Genomic DNA, 20,735 nt, shown 5'->3' on the forward strand with positions numbered 1-20,735 from the left:
AAGATATAGAATTTAATAAAAATAATAGAAAATAACTTTAGCGTTTTTATACATATCTTGTAAGGTACTTTATTACCACAATTTTTCATAAAATTCAGGAAGCTGAAAAATTTATAGACTGTACCAAAATATAAAATATAAACATAAAATATCTTAAACTTTTTTTTAAATATAAAATAAAATAAATATATTTATATGATATATGAAATGTGTCATAGTTATATGATTTTTTCTGGATTTCTTTAAGATTTAAAATGGCGTTACTGTCATGATTGGATAGATGGGATGTGTGGCATTACTGAAGGCCAATCACATTTTATTATTATTATTCCGATAGAGTTTCTCAAATTATAATTTAGTTCACGCTATCAAATGAAATATTCTTAAATAAAGTCGTCCCATTAACGCATCTTACAAATAATAAATTTTTGAATTTTTGAAGAATCTTAATGATAAGAAATGAGAATAAATTGTTTAAAAATCGGAAGATTTACTAATAATTAAAATTATGGACTAACAAACTAAATATATCGTAAATTTTTAGTTTCTATTTAATAGAGTACTATCTATTATATTTGATGTGAATAATCCACACTTTTAATTAAAGATATGCTATATTTGACGTTTCAATTTTCATTTCGTATTTTGTATCAATATTGGGAACGATTTCCGAGGTAGAAATAAATATGTCAAATAGTCCTATTAAATATATTAGATAATATAGAAATGCTTAAAGAAAATTAGATTAGTTTGAGAACCATCGTAGAGTACTATTTGAAAAATATAGATTTAATAATATAATAATTATTAACAATATTAACTTTATTCTTTAATAATAATATGTTATTATAAATAGTACTTAGTTTTGTAAACTAATGTTAAAGGTATTTTCTCGCTGGAGACTTTTCTTACATGTTTTAATATATATTCGTCAAAAAAATTATACAATCTATATATTTGCACGACAAAAACTAGACCATATAGAAGTTAGCCAAATTTTACTCATAAAAAAGCACTTTACCTATCTAATGTACTTTATAGAATTAAACCCGGATTATTTGGGCTGCCCAGAAATGTTTTAAGATTATAAATAATGTTTTGACTTATAATTAAATAGAATATCTTAGTAACTATTAGCTTAAAATAAATTCAGAAAATTGCCTTGTAAAAGACTTGGCAAGACGCTATTTTTAAGAATAAACGTTAAATTACTAGCGGTGATTTCTGAGATAAAATCGATCAAATTTGATCGGCGACGAAGTTATAAAAAATAGGATGATAATCTTTAAACCATTACCTTTTTCTTTTGGAGCTCTTTCTCGGTAATTTTTTTATATCTTCAAGATATTTATAATATATATTGTAACAATAAAACCATCGGTATTCCGTATGAAAAATAGCAAAAAAATTAGGCTGAAGAAAATTTAATTTTAAAGTCGGTATACGTAAAAAATGTATTTTCTCGGCTTCCAATGAAGCAATTTTCATCATTTTTTTTAATCTGATGTAACTCGAATAGATGCGCCTAAAAAATGCATTATCAAATCCCAAAGATTCTTTAGTTTTGTTATAAATAAAGTCAGAGACGAAAATGCCACTCAACCTCTAAAAATCATACAAAGAAGCTAAATTCAGCTGGGAGTGTTATTTAATAAAATTAATAAATTCGTAAAAGTTCCATATCTTGTAATCAGAGAGTCTTATTGGCAGAAATGAAAAATCGTTTTTAGGGCGAACATTGCAGCTTTCTTATGAATCCAAATGTAGTCGTCTTTTTACGGATCCACCCTGGTCTATCATTATTGTTTAAATAACCACAATATTTTTTACTTCAAAAAAGAGAAAATGGGATTGTGATTTGCTTTGAAACAGATAAAGCGAGTACTGATAAACTGAAAAGTACTACAACCAGTTTCATAGTACAGTCCCTTTCAACCTTTTTGGTCGATTTGATATTGGAAACCATTGACGAAAGGTGATACTGTCAACTTTCAATCAAATTACCAACTAGTTATAACATCAATAATCTGAAAAACAGAAAAAATGGAAAAACAAATTACCTACACATATTATTTAGATAAAAGTTTAAATTTTAATCGTCACCGTCATCAAATTTAGAACCTTCATCGTTAAAACTCCATAATTAGTTGTCTTCTTCAACGTACCAGGCTTTTTCGTCTGAATTATCCGCTAGATCTATTAGTGTTTTCTCTTTGTCGTACACACAATTAGATCAAACTTCAGGTGTTGCTTCAATTGGAGTATCGTTCCATAATTTTGTATCTCCACGTTAATTTTTTGCAATGTAACGAACATAGTACTACTTAAAAAATTAACCAGACCGACTCTATGGGTCTGTTTTCATATAGTGTCCTTAAAAGTAAAACCGATTAGAAACAGTATTTGTCTTGTACAAAGTACTCTCCTATTATTTTCAAGCTTGTATGAAAATTCAGTGTTTTAAAAATCGCCCCAAACTTTTATCAGTATCATTCTGTACTTGATTATTTTTCAGTTATATATTAAGCGATGGAATTGCAACAATATTGCCCTTTTACTTTTATATCATATAAAACGTTTAGAATTACTCCTTTTACAGCATCCTTGACGTCTCGAGTTTCTATTTTTGGTACAGTATGTGATAATTTGGGCGTTGTAATAATTGTTGAAAGATTTCTTCTTCTTTTCAATTTTTATTTGCGTCACACTATCAATACTGATTTTTTTAAGAATCTTAAAATACTCGATTTATCTAAGATTGCCGATTATTTTCTCCAGAAATAGTATTTCCAGACTTTTTTATTATTGCCCTAAATCAAAAGTTTCTAAAACTGCCAATGTACTTTTACGTCTAAAAAAAATACTTTATAACTATAATTGACCTCACGAGTACTGATAAACAAATCGAACGACAATATTAGACAACATACAATACCGCTATTTAATTTAAAATGAAATCCTTTAAAAACGAGCTGTATTATACATGACCGCTATCAAAAATGTGAGATGCAGTTGCCGAAGTGCTGAATTAAGACACATGCGTCTGCGTAACAGAGTTGTATACTGTATCCAGAAATTTAGTGTCTCATTATAAAAGTTATTATAATAACAGCTGTAAAACTGAATAATCCCTTGTAAATACTCTATTGTTGTATAATTATCACAGCTACCAAAGCTGCCAGGACCGGCATAATAGCCAAGCATAGCACGACTGTATATAGGTATATATAATCAGATTAAATATTATCAATAAAGCATAATGTCAAAAAAATTTTTTTTATAAACATACAAATTTCCCATAATTATTGTTATTAATCATTATTTTAAGTCTCAACGAAGAAAATGTTTTGTGTGTGTTTTGTGTTTTATAGGCACTAGTTTTCACACTGGCCAGTCAATTTCATAATGATTTTTTTAGACTATAACTTATCACTAACTCAGGGGAGTACTGAGTAGTGTCTGTGTTAAGTAAATGTCTTGTTACTTAAGTAAAGTCGACTTCATTGTCTTTACAAAGAGACGCTAATTGTATCTGAACGTCTGAGGTCCCTTCGGTGAGTACCGATTTACTCGTTTTAAAAGGTTCATATTTATTCATGTTGACTTGTTATGTTTAAGTTTTCCGTTTCATATCTGAAAAAGTTGGCAAAAAATGGGAAATATTCTTTATTAATAATTTTACGAAAAAAAATTATCCTTCATTAAAGGTTATGCATCACATAGAAATCATTAACATATAATTTTATAAAATATTAAGTGGTAGATAGGAAAAATCAAAATTATTAATTAATACTGAAGAAATAAGTGATTTTAAATTGAGATATGCAAGAAAATGTAATTTTAAAATGTTTGTAGCTATTAAAAATTATGTCCAAGTTTAGATTCATGGCCTTCTAATAATTAAATAATACATTTAAAGTAAAAAGTAAATAAAAAAATACTTTTGCATTTGTTGATTTTGTATATTGAATAAGGTAAATTAGAAATAAAATTAAAAATTAATGCACCTACTGATACATCATTAAAAGGCCATGAATCTAAATTTAAAAATAATTTTTAAATCCTACAACCAAATTAAAATAACATTTTATGCTGCACCTAAATTTAAAAGCACTTCACTTTTAAGCATAAATCAATATTTTTGATTTTCGGTGTATACCACTTAAACTTTTGTAAATTTGATTATTGATTATTGATTTCTATGAAATGCAGAAATGTTTATGAAGAATAGTTTTTTTCATGAAATTAATAATAAAGAAATTTCCCATTTGTTGCCAACTTTTTCAGACATACTTTATACCTTACTAACAATTAAAACACTTCTTTCCTTACATGAAGTATAAAATATAATCATATTTAGCTATATGTATATATCTACATTAATTCATTTTAATTTTCACTTCACCATTTTATTATTTCACTTGCAATTTTTTTAACAAAACAAAAATTGTTTATGACTTTCAAAATTTGGATATATTTAATAAAGAATCGAGACAGAAAATATAATAATTAATTCTAATACTACATCAGTTTATGTATTTTTCCCTTAATTATCTAGATATTTATTTAAATTAAATATGTAATGTAAATGACAAATAAAATATAAAATTCGTTAAGCCGGCCCTTTTTACTATTTACCTGAAGAGGCAAATCCCTTTATGGCTTTGACTTTATCAGCGGGATACTTTTAAATTCTGCATAAGTCAGTTCTTATAATTGTGAATGAAGTATAACTCTAAATGTGCCCCGAGTATGATATCACTTATTGGATAAAATCCATGAAATAAATTATAGAAGATTTAGAAATGCAGGTGCAATGTTAAGATAGTAAGAAAGGTAAATGACAGGACCTATGAGATAGACAATACAGAATGAAAAGAACTGTACTATTAACTAAATAAAAGTTTAAAAATTATAAAAGTTTTTTTTTGACTGTTCTTACCTCTTCCGTAACTTTTCTTATCCGCTCCAAAACAAATTTGTTATGAATTAAACGTACCCAGCTTATTCGTATAATTCTCTGATACACCCAGATTTTACAGGCTTTAAATTTTCTTGGAAGTGTATCTGTTAAAGTCAAAACACATAAGATCTTACTAATCTAATTTTCAGTCACAAAGTAATATTGTTTTCACATAAGATTTTCTTTAACTTCAAAAATGCAGTTCTAGCCTTCTCTATACATATTTTAATTTCTTTGCTTATGTCCGAGTTCTCATTAAGATTACAACCAAGATCCTTAAGCTGTTATTACTTCTGGTTGTATTGGCGTTTTACTAACAGCCATTACCGTTGTCTTTGTGGTGTTTAGCTTCAGTCCATATCACACGTTATGGTAGTCCTCTTAATCAGATGTTGAAGATTTTCGTAACTATTTACAGTTAACACCGTGTCATCCGCATACCTCAAATTATCATTATTGATGCCATTAATTTTGATACCATATTGAACACGATTTAATGCTTTATTGAAAACGAATTCCTAATAGATGTTAAATATTAGTGGGGACAAAATGCAGTCCTGTCTTACTCCTCTTCGTATTTGAAGCTCTTTACAATTATTATCCTGGCCAATCCCGATGTTTGCACGCTGACGACTGTAAAGATTTTTAATGATACGTAGGTCCTTATCATCAATTCCTACCTGCTGAAGAATAGCTATTAAGTGAATATAAGTCTTTTCGTGACTCTATACTTTATATTTTGCCTAACATCTTAATTTTTGTACATGAGATACTGCTTCTCAATCCACCTGAAATTTACCCTTATATATTTACTATTCCAACTGCTTCATTTTTTGTTTGTTTTTTATTATTATTTTGGTTAATGTTGCTCTTGCTCTCTCTGCTAATTGTTCTGATTTTCGGTTGTTTAATGAGCTATCAAAATAGTTTTTCTAGTCCAATTTACACATTCTCTATATAGTAATTTTTTTGTGTCTACGCTCTCAAATATTATCTGATCGAATCTATCTGGCCAATTTCTGTTTTCTTTGATACGTATTTAGCTATTTTTTACAACTTTTTTTCACTCTCTTTTATGTGCATTATATCTGTTTTTATACTCTTCTACTTTAGCTTTTGTTATGGAGAGTTTCTATCTATTGGCTTTATTCTCCAAATTATATTTGGACTGGCTTCCGTGACTCAACTTATTCCTTCTTCTATTCTTTCTCATATTTTAAAATCCAACATTGATCTTTAGTGCTATCTTCCATAATAGTTTAGCTTCGTTTTGCATAAATATATATTTTAAAGTCCAATACCAGCAACAGTCTTGGCTTACAATTTGAATAATTACTACCAGGGAAATGTTCCTTAAGGCAGATTCCTCTTTTTCTAGTATATTGGTGACTCTAAAACCGTATAGGAATGATGTAAGAAAAAATGTGCAGATTTTTTCAAGAAGAAACCACAGTACATATTTTGTTATTTGTGAAGGTTATTTTAGGTAAAATTCTCTGCAAATAACTTGATTTTTAACCTTGTATCTAACTGTTACTCTTATATTTACCTATAGATATCACTCTTTTTCTACTTTCCTCATAAAAAAGTTACCTAGTTGCAATTGATACTATTCTCATTTTTAGATGTAATATGTTTCCCTCCTCCATCTCGTGACACCACCTTTAATTTTCAGAACAGAAACATTAAAAATATATGCTTATTTTTCTCTATAAGATCAGTCAAAAAAACTTTTTTGATTTCCAAATAACATCCACAAATAAATATAATATGATAATTGCAAGTTTTAATTTCGACCGTATATAGAAATAATTTCTAAACGAATAATATTGCAAAACAGTTAAACATAGGTATATTCAAGAAATTTAATCTAAAAATGTATATTTGGCAACAGATTTAATTTTAACGAATTATCTTTTTAGTTATGTATATAATATCTGGGTTGTATGTAATACAAGGTAGGCCAAATTTGAATAATGCGTTTAATAAATTCGTGAAGTTGATGATGTAATAGCAACATTTTAATAGTCTAAATTTAAGAAGAGTAATTATAATAACAGTAATCGAATAGCTCAAACAGTATAGTGTTCAAATATTACGTTGGATATCTTGGCTAATTACCTGGCACCTTTGAAAATATGGGGATATTTTTAAAAAATTCCTGGGGCACTAGGTCGACTCAGCCTTGGGTAACCCTAAAAAATATCAAATTCTTGTATATTGCTCTAGTAGCGTAAAGGACGTATATGGTATCAAGGGCACCCTTGTAAAGCACCCTTGCACTACCTTTTGTAAAGATTTATGGATCGAAACAAAATCATGGATTTCCACAAAAATAACGATGAATCTGTAACTATCAAAATTGTAGTTATCATTAATCAGTGCTTACGAGTTTACTGTAATGTTCTAATCAGAAAATAAAAACTTATGTATCATTTTCCCTGAGGGGGAGCCTTATAACTGGCTACCCACATTCGAGGGTTGGAAATCTTTTGATTCCAAGCCTTACTTCAAAGGACTTTTGTATGGATGTATCTCCATAGGTTTGGTTCTTCCGTGACCGTTGAAGGATAAGGATTGTTAATGTGAGCAAATATAGCTCCAGAGAAATAAAATTACTTTAAGTTTATCGACTTATAATTAAATATTTTTAAAGTAGAGAGGCCCAACACGGCCGTAGTGTACTATACAATGTCAAAAAATTCTTTCTTTATAACACGTGAAAGAGAAAACCGTATGTATAAAAAACCGATTTCGGCGTAGAGAAATATTTTATACATGAATTGAGAGTGTTTTAAAATTGCACATGCCTCAAGGGCGATGTGTGAGAATGAACTGAACTGATAATACTACTTGATGCGTAAAAGTTAAGATTACTCCCCTTTTATTTAGGTGTGAAAACTATTTAAGAGGTTGAGGCGCCAATGAGTCAGGTGTCCCGAGGAAACTAGATAAAGTGACCATTTTACTTATTCTACACTAAGAAAAGTCTAAAAAATTACATTTTTATTTTATATTTTCAAAACAATTTGTTCATTTCTGGAACATTCCCATTACACCTTTTACTACTGAATCATAGTTCGTTAATAGTTTTTCTGTGTGCATCGCAGTTTTTGTTGGACACAGATAAAAGTACCTGCCGCACACAAAACTAAATTTTGTTTTTATTGTATCGTATTGTATTGTATGTATGTATTTTATTGTATTGTATTATCAAATATTTATCGCTAATCTTTAAGTGAAGATCAATAATCTTTACCATACATCTGTTATATCATCTAATCTGCCATAAGTATATATATTTGAATATTCTTTCTTTTCTGGTGTCACTCTTACCCTCCTGTTACTAAATAATTTTAATAAAATAAGATGCTGCTTTTTAGATAAGGAAATAGACTATGATGTTAATTATCTTCTGGGTAATTACTTGCTGTTTTATATCTTATTTCGTGATTTATTTAAATCTTTTTTAAAATCTTAATGGAGTATTTGGTTTACTTCTGCCTGGATTTAATTTGGACCTGAAGCTCTTCCTTTGATAAATGCCTCAATATTTTTTAACAGAATGTACAGGATTATTGGGCTGATCACCAATTGTCCTACTTTCTCATAGATAGATTCCCTTGGTCATTATTTATTCTTCTTCTTGTAAAAGAAATTCAAATTTCCTATAGTGACGATGAGGTCCTTGGAGTTCCATAACAAACTGTTTTGTAACTCTGCTTAACTCAATTGTTCCATTTCTATAGACTGTCAAATATATTTCCAAGTGGATCTTAAGAGGTCAGAGATATCTCAATTTTCTGAAAAATGGTTTATGTTTAAAAGGAGTTATGGTATGGCAACAAGATGGTACACCACCACGAAATAGCGGTGAGAATATACGAAAGCCTAGAGGAGGATATTAGCGAGACGCAGTTCGGGTTCCGAAATGGAATGGATACTCGATAAGGACTATTTACCATCAACATATTGATTCAGCGATGTCGGGATGTAAACGTTGATCTACACTTGATTATGAAAAAGCTTTCGATAAAGTGAGACATGAAAAACTAATATCAATACTTATGAACAAGCGCATTGACAGTAAAATTACAAATATAGTGCAAACATTATATTGGAACCAAAGTGCCATAATTCAAATTGATGAACAACACTCAGAAGAAATGAACATCTGTAGAGGAGTTAGACAGGGATGTGTTTTATCGCCACTTTTGTTTAACTTATATTCTGAAGAAATTTTCCAAAACACGCACAATAATATCTAAGCGGGAGTTACCGTTAACGGAAAATTAATTAACAACTTACCATATGCAGACGACACTGTGATCATAGCAACGAGTATAGAAGATCTACAATATCTTATCGAAAGCTTAAGTATGAATAGTGCTGAGATTTGGAATTACTATAAACGCTAAAAAAACGAAGTACATGCTAATTACAAAAAGACCACAAAATATACATCACCTATTGACAATCATTGGTAACGTGATAGAACAAGTAGAAAAATATCAGTACTTGGGAACTTTGATCAATGAAACCAATGATCATAATGCAGAAATAAACAGGCAAATAGAGATTGTCAGATCAGCATTTATACGAATGAAGCCACTCCTAACGTGCAAAAATCTAAATTTGGAGATCAGACTACGTACCATTTGCTGTTATATATTTTCAATATATTATAATATGGAGCTGAGACTTGGACATTAAAAAAATGCAATTTAAAAAGAATCGATGCTTTCGAACTCTGGTTGTACCGCAGAGTATTAAAAATATCATGGACTGATAGAATTACAAATAAAGAAGTACTGGAGAGGTTGGTAAAGAAACAGAACTAATCACCACTATACAAACCAGAAAACTGGAGTACCTAGACCACGTGATGAGGGGACCAAAATATGAAATTTTGAGAATCATCATACAGAGCAAGATTCAAGGCAGAAGATCTGTTGGCCGAAGGCAGAACTCATGGTTGAAGAATCTACGTGATTGGTATCAATGCAGATCGATTGATTTGTTTAGAGCAGCAAGCTTAAAAATAAAAATAGCCATTATGATTGCCAACCTCCGTAGGCAGACAGCACTTTAAGAAGAAGAATAAATTACCTTGTAAAAATCTACGGATGTAGAAGATTTAAAAACTAAAATTAAACAAGTGTGAACCCTTTCATCTGGCCTAACTGTCAACCCATTGATTTAATTTTTCTCTATCGTAATGACGTTACAGCGCTCGTAATAACCTCGTCACAGATCTCATGTATATATCAATTGATAGTATTGCAGGTCCAATTGACAATTCCCAGTTTTCAAATTAAAATGTTTATTATTTCCTGAATTGTAATATGTTAAAAACATCTTGGAACACCCTGTATATCTGTCCAAAAATGAACACAATAAGTCACTATGTATTAGTCAAATAAATAAACAAAAGATAATTTAGGACTCACAATTTAACATTTGATCATAGTTTCTTTAACCCAAAATGAATGGAGAATTAACTGTTTATGGTGACACAAATCAACTTGCAGAATTCACTTTTTCAAAAAAACTTTTACAACTGCTTAATGACCCAATGTTACGACAGCTGTAACGTATCTTAAATAAAAATATAAAAATATACTTTATGGTGTCCATCATCGCTCATAAAATCTAATAGGTTTATTGCACTTCTACTACGCCCATGGCTATTCAAATTTGTATACATAAAAAATAAGAGCTGTTGTACTAGACCAAAATGTGGTAACTTTTATATCATAATCTCTCTAATCTTTAAATGATTAACAACGATTTCTTCATGGCCTACTTACTGAAAAACTATGTTGTTTCAAGGCCGCAGAAATATTAATAATGCTGTAGGTGAAGTCAAAATTTGAATAATATAATATTGTTTTGACGTTTTTCTGTGGACCATAAATTAGTCTCTATTAAAAAATTTATTCATGTATTCCTTTTCTTAATAAAAATACAAGGTTTTTATATCAGTAAGAGAAAGGAGTATAAGAAAACTTCATATTATGGATTTTTAGACTTATCTTATAACACATAAGTCAATTTGTATTCTAGAGTTTATTAAATTATTCTCCTTCTTAATGAAAAGCAAGGTTTTCTTATCAAACGAGAAAAAAATAAAAAGAATACAGAAAGTTTTCATAATGCAGAGAACCTTTCCTTTTCATTTATGCCATATCTAAATTTCCCCTAATAACTTTATTCATTTATCCCCTAATAACTATATTCATACCTCCCCTTCTAATGGTACCCTATTCAATTATTGAATGATGGCGAATACTTTGACATTTGTTTTTCTGTTGTTCTTATTAGTTCTTCATAATTTAAGCCCATCTAATGTTGTATATTTAGAATCCAAGAGAGCTTTTCCCCCCCTACTCCGCGTTTTGCTTTAATTTTGCTTGTTATTACGAGTTGGGGGAGGAAATAACTCTGATTTCTTAATGGGTGTCCCAAAGTATGACGTTTTGTGGATTTTAATGGTGTGGAGTAGCCATTTTTCTTTTAATAAACGATCACGAACCTGTCTATTGCTGATAAGGTCAGTCCAGGGAATTTTCAATATTCTTCTGTAAGTCCAAATCTCAAATAGACCAGGCGGTATATATTTTAGGTTGGGTAAATCGTATAATATGATCCTATTTTTTAGCTTTAATCGTTTCGAAATATTATTAGAAACAATAATTTCACTATGTGGACACTTTAAAAGAGGGGCTAAATTTTTCGAAGCACACTAGCTCGCTCGTGAGGTCAAAAAACCCTTTTTACTCCAGTCGTCAGAGACAAAAATGAAATTGAACCTCTAAAAATAAAACGAACAAGCTGAATTTTGCCGAGAATATTAATTTTGGACCCCAAAACAGATGCAATAAAGTTTACCACTTTCACCCCCGGGCTTCCTCCTTAAACCCCTCTTGTAAGGGGGTAAAACGCAAAAAAATCGATTTACCAATAATCTGTACGCCGTAGAAAAAAATGTTTTAAATAAAAAATGTAGCTGAGATAATTTCAAACATTTATTATTATTATTATTTCAAATGTTTATTAGCACTTTTTGTGTAAAATGAACCGTTCCCTCACAAACAACGCTTGAAGCGAATTTTGAACTTCAATTTTCAATAAAATAAACCTTGCGTGAGTTTTGCCATTTTTTATTATTCTCGTGAGATCAATTCATTATATTCCTATCATTGACTGGCTATTATGAAGTTTCGATTACTAGAGCCTAACCTTTAAAACTTATAGCATGAAATTTTGGTTTTGAGTTTTGACAACAAATGTGAGGATTTAAAATATGCTTAAAAAATGCTGAATTTAAACTTTCACATAACAAAAGATCTAAAACGTTTAAAACTTTTATTTTCAATTATACTGGTGTATTTTTCAAAAAAACATTCTATAAACTAAACTCAAAACCGTTTTTTTTTTGGAGGCATTTCCCGTGACGTGCGATTGTTTGTAATGTAAAACATCAAATTCTACGTTTTTTTACATTTCAAATGCCTCTTATTTGTTGCCACAACTTAAAATTGAAATTTCATGTTATAGGTTGTAAAGATTGATCTCTAAAAATAGAAATTTTACTACGAATGGTCAATTAAAGTGATCAATTTTACTGATCTCACGAAAATCGTATAAATGGCAAAAGTCACGTCACGTTTATTTTTTTGACACCTTTATAAAAACTGAGTTTATTCTCAGCAAAATAAGGAAACTGATACGAAAGCTGCACCCTTACCTTTCGCATCTTGATTTTTGTCGATAGGACACTTGGATCAAAAGATCGAATTTTTACCGTCGAGCTGATACAAATTTTATTGAACATTGATTTCGCGCGCGTGACTGACATTTAAAATCGACGGTCGCTTCAAGTGTTACTTCTGAGAGAACGGTTCCTTCTACATAAAAAGTGCTTACTAACATTTTTGTTTAAAATTATCTCAGCTACAGTTTTTATTTAAAACATTTTTTTCTGCGACGTACAGATTCTTGGTAAATCGATTTTTTGCGTTTTTACCCCCATAAAGGGGGGTTTTAGGGGGAAGCCTGGCGGTAAACTTTTTTGCATCTTTGCTAGAGTAGCAAAATTAATATTCACGGCAACATTCAGCTTGGTTGTGTGATTTTTAGGGGTTAACTATCTGACGACTGGACCATTTATATACTAGTTCGATCTGAAGACCGTATACTAGTTCCCTCCAATGGTTAAGCGAATTAAGTATTTATCTAATAAACCCAAGGAACATTATTGGCAAAATTGATACTGTCACTTTTGTATTTTGTATAAAAATTATATAAAATATTTATTCTTTCAAATTATTATCCTAGATAGTAACATTACATTATTTTGATTATAATCACCTCATTTTTGTCCCTATTTTGGAATTTTGTTAGGTATTTAGATATTAATTTTGTTTTTAAAAATTACTACAATAATTTGTGCTAATTCGAAAATATATCAAAGCAATACAAGTATAAAAACATCCGGGATCTCCCCTACCTTCAAAAATAAACAATGCTTTGACAAACATTTGACAAAATCAAATCTACTACTTTTCTTTTGCTTTAATTGCACTATTTTGTGATCAACACGTTTTGATGCTCTGGAAGTATTGGTTGCACGCTCAATTGATGAACTGTTTTCCGCCCACATCTCAGGAGAGAAGTCTGCCTGTTTAGAAATTGTACTTATCAAATTGTTGTACAAGTACTCAGCAAATTGTTGTACGGCTTGGTGTTATGCTGGTAATATGTCTAAATACTCAGTACCTAGTGCAACTTTTTGAATTTTTTCCCACCATGATTGTCCGAGATGAAATCTACATCCTTTTATTTTCGCATAAGGAAACACTTCACTTACAGCTGCATGGATCACTTTTTCGAAATCGGCATACATAATGTTGTGAATTTATTAAAAGGTTCAATATTTATAACACTTATGGATTTAATTTATTTTTTATTTATATTAACTTATCTGACAATAATTTATATCTATCCGTACGTAACAATCAAATTCGCGAGCGCGTCTTCTGAATTAACTGTTTTCTATTCTCCAAAAAGTCCTGTTATATATTCACTACTGTTAGACTAGAAACGTCTAAAACCTTCGGCGGCGAAACGGTAAAGGCAAACTGGATTTCCCGCATCGGTTCGACCTTGTTCTGGAAATTCCATTCAGGTAAATAGACGCCTCTCGTAAAATCTAAAACATAAGCATGTGAATAAAAACATGTTTACAGGTTAAAACTATGACTCATATTTTTACGTAACAATAATCTTTAGTCACATATGAATTTTCTAACTTATTTTAAAGCAAAAAGAATGCTAACGGTACATAGTCTCCATTTTAGAGTCAGTCAACTGTAAATAGTTGAGTAAAAAATTTTGTGCTGTATTTAAAAGTTCCATCAACATAAATTGCTTATAATTTACTTAAAAATGTTAAGTTGTATACAGGATCATTTTTTAATAAAAATGGTTCTTTGTAATTGGTTGTCACTTTCACGGAGTTCAATGAGTCATGTACTTCCTGCACGCACTTCGAAATTTTGGGAATAACTTGTTTTCCCAAACATTAACATATTAACCTGTTTTTACCTGCCCAAAATTCAGTGCCGTAGGACGTAGATAATATCTGCTCATACAAACGTCTCATAAAATTTGCCTTTACCGTTCATTTAAATTTTTATGTCACACAAAATACCACTCGCTTTCTTCCAATTCATCCTTCATGCTATAACTTATGCTTTTGTCTTGGGATGTGTAGATTTCTATAATTTTTTAATTACTCAAGGCGGCAGATAATATTATTTATAAGTAGTTTAACTTCATTTTTTATCGGATAGAAATCATAATGAATATTCACCGCGCCAGGACTTGTTTCAGAAATATTTAAGTGTTTCACCATGTTATATATGTTATATATTCACTACTGTTAGTGAATTTTTAGACTTTAGACTAGAAACGTCTAAAACCTTCGGCGGCGAAACGGTAAAGGCAAACTGGATTTCCCGCATCGGTTCGACCTTGTTCTGGAAATTCCATTCAGGTAAATAGACGCCTCTCGTAAAATCTAAAACATAAGCATGTGAATAAAAACATATTTACAGGTTAAAACTATGACTCATATTTTTACGTAACATTGCCCCCCTCTCAAAAGATGGTTCCTCCTGGAACCTTGTTGGGACTAGAACTGGAGCGGTATGCTGGTATCGGCAACTGGACCCTCTTTTACAACTTCCAGTTGTATAAAAATGACAAGGGACGGTTTTCTCTCCGCACCAGTAACTATGCGGATTGCAACAGACTAACACCTGGACTTCGGTGTCTTTAAAGATCTCCTCCACCATATTTCGGATAACCCTCCAATCTAATTGGCGGCACTCCAACTTTGGCATGGCTAACTTTTGCACGTCGGACTCTAGTACGTGCTCTCTCAATTGAAGTAAGGCTTCCTATACATCTCGGTAGGTAGGTTGGTCACGGGCAGTGTCTTTTGTTACCAGGTAGAAAAGGTAACGTGATGCATCTTGGAGTTTCAAGGTTTTACCTGGAGCTGGCACTTGGCATTGAAGTTCTGAAACTCGACCAAACTTCCTTCGAAAGACGGATGCCAACCCTGGTGCGTCTTTGATACTGGCCGGGATGGTAAGGGCCAGCGAGTGGTCATCGGGGAGCGCGAGTAGATCTTGCTTTTCTTCAGTGGTAACACCATGTCTTGCTTTACCGGTACCTCCATAGGCACCCATGAATTCCTCAAACGTGAGGTCAGACACATCTTGGACTTGGTTTACTTCCACTTCTTCATCTACGTCGTGGTCACCTTCGAAAGACGCCAGCCGGTTATGGTGTACTATCATCGGCTTTCCCCTCGGAATCTTGCTTATTCGGTAGATGACATCGTTAATTTTCTCCATAATGAGGTATGGACCTTCCCAAAACTGCTGCAATTTGGGAGAACAACCTTTTCGCTTCTTGGGATTATACAGCCATACTTTGTCGTTCTTCTTAAAGCAACCCTTTTCGGCTTGTGTATCGTACCGTTTCTTCATTCGGTCGCTAGCGATCTGAAGGTGGGAACGGACCAACTCATGTACATCGTCCATTCTTCTTCGTAATTCGATCACATAATCTTCACCTGCTACATCTTCTCCAGGTCGACACCCAAACTCTAGATCACAAGGTAGTCGCATTTCGCGTCCGAATAGGACTTTGGCTGGTGTCTGGCCTGTTGATTCGTTAACAGCAGATCTGTAGGCCATTGTGAAGAACGGAAGGTATTGGTCCCAGTCTCGCTGATGATCGGACACCATCTTTGTCAAATATTTGCCAACTGTCCTATTCATCCGTTCTACCATACCATCAGATTGCGGATGATATGCTGTAGTTCTTGTTTTCTTCATGCCTAGTCTATCACATATTCCTTGGAATAGATCGCTTTCGAAGTTCCTGCCTTGGTCACTATGTATCTCCAAAGGCACTCCAAATCGGCTGATATATTCTTGGATCAACTTATCTGCAACGGTGGCGGCCTTCTGGTCTGGAAGTGCGCAAATCTCGACCCACTTAGTAAAGTAATCCATTACTACCAACATGTACTTGCCTCCATTTTCACTTTCTGGAAATGGCCCAGCGATATCCAAAGCTATTCTTTCAAACGGGCTTCCAACATTATATTGTCTCATAGGAGCTCTCCTTTTTCGGTAAGGCCCGTTACTCGTAGCACAAATAGTACATTTCTTACACCAGTCTTTTACGTCGTCGGAACTGTTCATCCAATAAAACCGTTTCCGAATTCGCTGAAGGGTTTTCTTTACACCAAAATGCCCTCCCGATGGACTGTCGTGTAACTGACGAAGTACTTCGGCTATTCTGCTCTTTGGGATCACCAACTGTCTTCTCTTCTCTGAACCGTCATCATTTTCCAGGATTCGTTTAAGCAAGCCATCTTCCATGATAAATGAGTCCCACTGGGCCCAATACGTCTTAACTACTGAGCATAGGTTTGATATTTCTTGCCAAGGTGGTCGACGGTTTTCCTCTTTCCATTTTCGAATTTTCTGTATAACTGGATCTCTTTCTTGTTCTTCTCCGATCTTAGTAGGCGTCCAGTCGTCGTTGACAATCGTCGTTCTTAGCACTGCTGCTTCCTTGGATTCCGTTTTGTTGCAGTGGGAACACTCTGCTGGGCATGGCCTTCTGGAAAGAGAATCAGCGTTTCTATGGCTAACTCCGGCCCGGTGCTCAATCTTAAAATCGTATTCTTGGAGTCGTTCGATCCACCTGGCTATCTGACCCTCTGGATTCTTAAACTGCATCAACCACTTAAGGGCGGCATGGTCGGTTCGGATTAGAAACTTTCTGCCATAGAGGTATTGATAGAAGTGCTCTACTGATTTCACTACTGCCAGCAGTTCTCTTCTCGTGACGCAATAATTCCGTTCAGGTTTTGAAAGAACTTTACTAAAATATCCGAGGACTCGTTCCTGTCCTCCTTGAATCTGAGACAGCACTCCTCCAATTCCCACATTACTTGCATCCGTATCTAAGATGAACTCTCCTTCTGGCAGTGGATACCCTAAAATTGGTGCTGTTATTAAATGCTTTTTCAAGGTCTCAAAGGCATTTTGGCAGTCTGTATCCCAGCGGTAATCTCTTGCTTCCTCCGTAAGTCGCGTTAATGGCTTAGCGATATCTGCAAACTTCTTAATAAACCTCCGGTAGTAAGTACATAGTCCAAGAAAACTTCTCACTTGATGTTTGTCAGTTGGTTTTGGCCATTCCTTAATGGAATCGATTTTCCCCTTATCCACGGCCACTCCTTCTTTACTGACTATATGACCCAGATAATTGACTTTCCCTTGAAATAGCTGGCACTTCTTGGGGTTTAGCATCAATTGGGCAGCTTTAAGTCGATTAAAAACGTTTTCTAAATTCCTCAAATGATCTTCGAATGTCTCCCCCAAGACGATTATGTCATCTAAATAAACCAGGCATGTTTTCCAAGATAACCCTCTCAACACATTTTCCATAAGCCTCTCAAATGTCGCAGGAGCATTACAGAGTCCAAATGGCATAACGTTGAATTGCCACAATCCAGATCCTGTGGTGAAGGCTGTCTTTTCTTTATCTACTGGGTCCATTTCTACCTGCCAGTATCCAGACTTCAAATCCAAAGTAGAAAACAATTTACTTCCAGCCAATGTGTCCAATGTGTCATCGATCCGAGGCAGAGGATAACTATCTTTCTTGGTAACGTTGTTCAGCAAACGGTAATCCACACAGAACCTCGTCGTTCCGTCTTTCTTCTTAACCAGGACCACCGGAGAGACCCATAGGCTCGTAGAAGGTTCTATCACCCCGTCTTTCTTCATTTCCTGAACAATCGTTTCAGCTTCCTCTCTTTTCGCCTGTGGTAATCGTCGAGCTGTTTGACGAATTGGCTTAGCATTACCAGTATCAATTTTATGCTTAACAACCGTAGCTCTTCCCGTCTTTTCTCCTTTCGGTACGAAAATATCACGATACTGCCGAAGAAATTCCCTTAATTTCCTTTTCTCCATCTGATTTAGAGACTGTCCTGCAACTGCAACCATTTGGTCGAATTTGTCGTTGGAATTATCAGATGTTGTCGCCTGACGGATTATGGATGTCACAGGTACACAAGTTCCTACTTTTGTCTCTTTCTTTATGGTCACTGGGTAGTCGTTGACATTGATAAGTCTCACAGGAATTTCTTTAGCCGAAGTCACCAATTCCTTTCCAATTATGATTCCACGGCCAACCTCATCGTCGTGGTTCCAAGGCTCCATCATAACAGGTCTCCCTTCGTCTACAATTCCCTGTAGTCGCGGTACTATGATCGTTTCGCTTCTCGCAGGCACGACTGTATCTTCTGTAATGGCTGCTTGCACAGTTTTGTCATTATGTGGATGAAGAAATACCTCCTCGTTGCCAACTTTGATTACCTTATTCTTAAAATCCAATTGGAATCCATGCATATTCATTACGTCCATTCCTAATATAACATCCTCTTCGATGTCGGCAACTATAACAGTATGGACGAACTTTTCTGCTCCAATTCCCAATTGTACCTGGATTTCTCCATGAATGTTGGCATTTTCACCTGTAGCGGTCCGAAGTCGCAACCTCGTTGGTAACAGTTTCTTACGGCTGTTTATAACTGTTGGACGTATAATGGTTCTGGTCGCTCCGGTATCCACCAACAACGTATGTCTTTTACCATTTATTTCTCCATCTACATATACACTATCTTCACGACATTTCAAAGAAGCTATTAGTATGAGAGGGTCTTTGGAAAAGTTCCGGGTCGAAGCTGCTCCCCTAAAGCCGACTCGTTCTGGTTTTTCCGATGGTGAGTTTCTTGATTTTATGGTCTTCGTTTTCTTGCATGTCATGCTTTTTATCATATTAACGAGCTGGTCAAGTTTATCTTCATCTCCTTCCTCTTTTACAGTTCTAACTTTACTGTACCCGCCAGAGGCCTGCGTAGCTGACTCGTACTCGAGGGCGGCGGATAAGACATCAACCAGCGTCTTGTGACGAGCTAATCGCAGTGTTCTCTGCATTTCATGATCACGAAGACCATCAATAAACGTTTGAACGGCCAATTTTTTCATCATGTCTTCGGGAGCTGTTGGATAAGCATATCGTACTAATCTGGCAATATCTACCTCATATTCTTGAAGAGCCTCATCTTTCTTCTGTCTACGATTTTTAAGCTGTGACTGATATACATGCTCCAAATGTTCGTGGCCATATCGCATATTTAACCTCTTCTTCAGTTGTTCGAAATCATCGGTCTCCTCTACGGCTATGGTCTGAAGCACATCTAAGGCATCTCCTCGAAGAGCGATAGTCAGGTTTACAGCCTTTTCTTTTTCAGACCATCCATTTGCTCTTGCGGCTGATTCGAACTGTTTCATGTAGTTGTTCCATGATGATTTTCCGTCGAAAGTTGGGACTTTCACATGGACAGTACCTCCACTTCCTTCAAATTTCGGTCGTGTTTCCAACTTACATTTCATCTCGTCTTCTTTTGTCTCCACTGTAATTGGATTGTTTCCTCTCTCTGCTGTCCCGGTTTCCTCCATCTTCCTTTCTATCTCTTTAATCTTTTCTTCGAAGGCCGACATATCGGCAGCAACTTGGTTTTTTAGCGAAGACATTCTATTGTCGAGGGCAGACATCTCAGAAGTTAATTTAGAGATTTCCAAAGAGATATTAGCAGAGACTTTGCTTTCCAGCGAAGAAATCTCGTTAGAAACTTTGTCTTCCAAAGAAGCGATGTCGCCGGAAACTTTGCTCTCTAATTTCGAAATCGACGAGATGACAGCATCTTCAAATATATAAGTCTCTGGATCTAGTCCTTCTTCTAGCAAAGCGTTCTTTAGTCGTTGGACTAACTCAGCCTTTTTTCCGGTAGAAGCTAATTCTCTGTCTTCAAGATGTCTTCTTAAATTAGTCACTGTCAGCTCATAAATCGTCGTCATTTTCACAATTTACAAATATTCACTTGTATTATTATTATAAGTCTAATTTATGTTCGATCTCACTTCTGCCACCATTTGTTGTGAATTTATTAAAAGGTTCAATATTTATAACACTTATGGATTTAATTTATTTTTTATTTATATTAACTTATCTGACAATAATTTATATCTATCCGTACGTAACAATCAAATTCGCGAGCGCGTCTTCTGAATTAACTGTTTTCTATTCTCCAAAAAGTCCTGTTATA

At 33.6% G+C, this 20,735-nt stretch overlaps 1 protein-coding gene across 3 annotated transcripts in view; it reads left to right on the forward strand.

Moving 5' to 3' along the window:
- LOC140450391 (acyl-CoA Delta-9 desaturase-like) overlaps positions 1-20,735 on the forward strand; it is a 212,434-nt gene that overhangs the window by 162,090 nt on the left and 29,609 nt on the right. The gene's annotated exons all lie outside the window — the stretch shown is intronic.

The sequence above is a fragment of the Diabrotica undecimpunctata genome, chromosome 1 (assembly GCF_040954645.1).
Source record: "Diabrotica undecimpunctata isolate CICGRU chromosome 1, icDiaUnde3, whole genome shotgun sequence".
NCBI lineage: Eukaryota > Metazoa > Arthropoda > Insecta > Coleoptera > Chrysomelidae > Diabrotica > Diabrotica undecimpunctata.